Source organism: Adiantum capillus-veneris, chromosome 26, assembly GCF_014529385.1.
Source record: "Adiantum capillus-veneris isolate H3 chromosome 26, ASM1452938v2, whole genome shotgun sequence".
Classification (NCBI taxonomy): Eukaryota; Viridiplantae; Streptophyta; class Polypodiopsida; order Polypodiales; family Pteridaceae; genus Adiantum; species Adiantum capillus-veneris.
In genome coordinates this window covers 37,038,109-37,043,255 of record NC_140956.1, presented here as the reverse complement: position 1 = coordinate 37,043,255, position 5,147 = coordinate 37,038,109, and positions in this window count along the sequence as shown.

Genomic DNA, 5,147 nt, shown 5'->3' with positions numbered 1-5,147 from the left:
GGTCAAGTGGCACCTCTTTAGATATCATCATAGTCTCAATTGTGGTAAAACTAAAGGTACATTACGATAATCCATGCATTAGTGGATCAATGACCGCAACGCCACGATTAAAAAAGGACTATACCCAAGAGGAAGTGTGTAACCTTTGGGTGCTATGCGCATGACTTAGTGCCTACATACATGTATACGCAAATATATATGTACACCCCCCCCATAATTTAAGTATACACAACTATGTACTCTCTATTATTAAGTATAATTTAAGGATATACAATCACATACATGTAGCCATTGTTTTGTGTAAATTGTATAATCTAAGTATATACAATTACATAAATGTAGCGATAGTTTTGAGTAGAGATAAAGAGCTATGGATGTAAGTGTAGTCATTGTTTTTTATTGTGCGTAGTACGAGAGTGCTCCCGCTTGTGTAGAGTGCTTTGAAGAAGAGCTTCTTTATTGTGCTTCTTTTGCAACATCTCTTCACAGCAGCTCCTTGTTTGAGGGATTACTATGCGCATTGCATACCTGCCTCCATTCTGAGGTGCGGTACCGTTGAAAGCTTTCCAACCTAATGCCGCATCCATGGGGAGAAAGAGAGGGAGAAAGCAAGAGGGAGATAGGAAGAGAGGGATAAAGATAGAGAAGGTAAAGAAAAGAGAGTATAAAGTCATTTTTTATTCCATTGTTTTCACGTAAAGAAGGTCTTTTTCAAAGCATAATATAGAAGCAGAACCATATCCGCACTACGCACACCACCAAAGGTTGCTTTGATTACAAACATTGATCTTTATCTCCTTGTAAGCTCACATGTGCATACCTATCTGTCTATCTCTATCTCTACCTCTATCTCTCTCACACACTTTCTCTCTCTTTCTATCCCCCCCCCCTCTCTCTCTCTCTCTCTCTCTCTCTCTCTCCCTCTTTCTTCATCTCTCTCTCTCTCTCTCTCTCTCTCTCTCTCTCTCTCTCTCTCTCTCTCTCTCTCTCTCTCTTGCTATATATATATATATATATATATATCTTTCCATCCCTATCTCTCTCTCTCTCTCTCTCTCTCTCTCTCTCTCATTCTCTCTCTCTCTCCTCTTTCTCTTTCTCTAACTTCCACTATTTTGACACTACTCTAACATTCAACAAGTCTATCTCTCTCTACATTAGGACTTATTTAACAATAGCCATTAAACCATTCCTAATATCTCCCCCCCCCCCCTCTCTCTATCTCTCTGTGTGTGTGTGTGTGTGTGTGTGTGTGTGTGTGTGTATGTGTGTGTTAAGCATACACCAAGAAAACTAGTAATCTCACACCAACACATACGAACTAATCACATGTCAACAACAAGCATTATTACCGTTTGCTCATAATGATTGCAGGAGAAAATAAGTCTCTACTTTGCAAAATAATTGTATAGAGGTGGTCCGGGGGAGGGCAACAAGAGAGGCAACCTTTAAACACCCCTCAAGGCTCCCGTGCTGCTCAATTGGGGTTGGGGCAACCACAAGCAAGAAACAACAACAACAAAACCACAACCCAACAAGTGAAGGGGCACCACCTGAACTAGGACGCAAGAGAAATTTTGTCACAACCCAGAAGATGTGTCACAAAACACACAAGCAATCTCACACCAAGACGCACACCAAATGGAGTAGAGAGAGCCAGAGCAAAGGAAAGAGAGAGAGAGAGGAATGGAACTTGCATAATACCTTGTTTGTGACTTGCAAATGGAGATGGTTCATTATGATGCTATTGTAGAGGTTGTACAAAGCTAACTCAATGCTTAGTTAATGCTAAACATTGCCAACACACACACACTGTCTTAGGGTGTGGGAGACCTCTCACCACAATAAAATTCTCTTACAATGGACACAAAACTGACAATGAAAACACACTAAAATACTTTTTCAAACAAGATCAAATGATAGAAACTTAAAATACACAAGTCACCTTGAACTCACCAAACTGTATTGCACAAGTGGAATGGATAATATTGAATGTCAAATCATGCCTTTGATGCACCAAACCTCAATTTATTGATGATGGAGAAACATATACAATAGTAGTTTTGAGATTTTGAACTCATGCTCTCTCACTTGCAATGTGTAGCTTGAAAGCTTCTCTCACATCAAAAGTGAAGCTCACGAAGTGATTGCTACACCTAAATCTCTCCTCGCGCAGAGAGTGTTGGGGTGATATATGAGATATTGGATATTCTTTACAAGAAGGAGAGGGGCCTATTTATAGGTTGGAGATCTCTCATTAAGATTATTGGAAATCCTAATTTATAAACTAACAAATCAAGATTATGTTTTTTTTTAATATAAAAACAATGCGGGCCTTCTTTGTCTGCTTGAGTCATGGATGTGGTCTCAAAAGAGAGCATTATTGATGGTAGATAAGGTGAAAGTTATAGAGTTTTAAGGAAGGGGGTAAAGAGAGAGAGAGAGGAGAGAGAGAGAGAGAGAGAGAGAGAGAGAGTTACTATGCACGTGTAGGCTTGAGGTGAGGTATCTTTTATGGTTAGGTCAATGAACATTTTGTGTTATTATGTTAGTGGTTAGTGTTTGTAGTTTTGTAGCTAGTAGGATGGGGTAAAATTACATGGCACATGCACTCAAGGTGCATCACATGATTTATACAATGATAAAAAGTAAGAGAAGGATAAGAATATACACAATTTGATGGAAACCCCAAGATAGAAAGGGAATTTTCCACCTATCTCCTCCATTGAATGAAGTGGTTGTAGAACTCTATCTGTGTAGTTCTTGTGATCATGGAAAAGTTGAATGTTCCATGATCAAACTCCTCCTTTGCTATATCTTGAGCTTGGTTATTTGATGATTTTTTCTCTTTTTGTGAAAAAATGAAGAGTTTATGGTAATAGGAGTTTGATTCCAGAGAGAGAAATTGAGCTATATGTGTGTAGAGATGATAATTTTTGAGCTATGGAGTAAGGGAGAGATGGGAATGGTGAAGAAGATGAAAAAGCCATGAAAGTTGAAGGTTTGAGTGAGGTATTGAGCGGAATGAATGTGTGTGTGTGTGTGTGTGTGTGTGTGTGTGTGAAAGTAGAAAAGAAGGTGAGAGAAGACTATGGGCTACTTGTGAGAAAAGTGGGCAGACTGGGGTCCACTCAAAAAATGCTATCTCACCGGTGGTAACTCCAAAAATTATCAAAATGTTTGAGGTGATTATTTAGCTCTTGGTCTATATTTTGTTTTATAACCACCACTTCAAATTCGGAGTGGAGATGGATATAAAAAATCCCACCAAAAAGCCTATTTTTATTCTTAAAAAAGTCTTCAAGGGCCCCCTTTTTGTTGAATTTGCATAAGGCTCCAAAAGTAAACCCCTCCTTGCATGAGAGCATGAGCTGATAGATTCTTAGGGGTTCAAAAATATGCATGGTTGTGGATTATGCATAAATATAATATATGGATATGATGGAAAAAACAGGCTAGCATATATAAACAATTTATGGAATCTAGAATAGTGTGAGTTATACATATAAAAAATAAATATATGAAAATATAGGGAATCAAATGAGGGGGACCTTTTTTTATTATTGACGTATATTTATTTATAAGAGATAAGAAAAAATACATGTAGAAAATAGGAATTTAGTGAAAGGCAATGACTGATTGATGGAAGGTATTTTTTTGAGGTTTTCCCTTGGAGTGGATTCACACCAAAACTAAGAGAAGCTTGCATGAAAATATTTCTATATGGAATAAAGAGTATGCAAAATGGTAAGAAAACATTGTGGTAATGGTGAGTCAACGTACATAGCATACATAGGCAAATAACACACACCTAGGTAGAAATATTTAAATAAATACTAAAATAGTTATGAAAATTCCTTATATTTAGGCCCTATATATGATGAGATATTTACACACAAATGGGTCATAATATATTTTATTTTTTTATTTTATTTACTTTTCTGGCTCAACTAACTGAATGACTAGCTAGCTGAGGGTTTTAAGGAGACATGGAAAAAGTCCCCTAACTTACACACACCTATGTATAATGAAAGGGTGAAGATAGCCACATTGTTTGAGTGATTTTGGTAGGGTGAGGTAGCTTAGTATGGAAATTACAAAGAGCCAAAAAACAACTATCAGTAAATCCCTACAAATGGAGGAGGCATGTACAATCGATACATTTTTCTATTTTCATTATTGTGTGTGTGGTGCGGTAAAAAAATTTAGGGAAAAGGGGGAAAATGAATTTAGCGTTTGTTGAAGAGTTGGTTGCCAACGAGGTTGAGCGTCCAATGTTGTGCGCAGATAGTCCCCACTATAAATTAAATAATCTCCACAATATGTGTGTGTGTGTGTGTGTGTGTTTGTGAGAAAGAGAGAGGGAGACGGAGGGGAGAGATGGACAAGGGAGACAAAGGCAGAGGGTGTGGGAGGTAGAGTAGGGAGGGTTAGAAAAGCTGCAGGTGCGATGGCGGAGAGGAGAAGGGCATAGTATGCCGTAAATACGCGGATACTTTGTCCTTCTTTCTTTTTTTTGGCACCAATGATTACCAGGGATATTACCACGCCTATTATCGCATTCATTACCGCACCTATTACCGTGTAATGTCATTTCAAACGGATACAAACATATCTGAGGTAGTAGAGGGGGGGGAGGGGGGGGACAAACCACCCCCCTCTACCCTTAGATTACCATAATTTCATACATAGCCTTTTGTTTTTTTTAATGATTCTTTTGTTTTTTTGAATTGATAGTATTGAATATTTTATACTAACGTGCACTAAAATAATTAGCATATGTTTATTTGTAGCACTTTTAGATGTTTTTTTATATGATTTTTTATTTGTAGTATTTGCGATTAAAAATAAATCCATTTAGTATAAGTGCTGATTGCACTTTATTTTAAAAAATTATAGACTCATTGCAGTTTATTCTCTCTATAATTTTAGTAATTTCTCACACTGTATTGAAATATATAATTGACACTATTTTCTTTCATTAATTGCTTATTTTTTAGGACACATATGGCTAAATATAAATTTTTTGAATTATAATCTCTCTTCCGCAGGCATGTAGGATGAGTGGATGATTGTGGACCTCCAAATGGCCCAAAACGTGATCGGTGGTTCAAGAATAAACTCCCTTCTCCTTGTGCCAAGTGCAA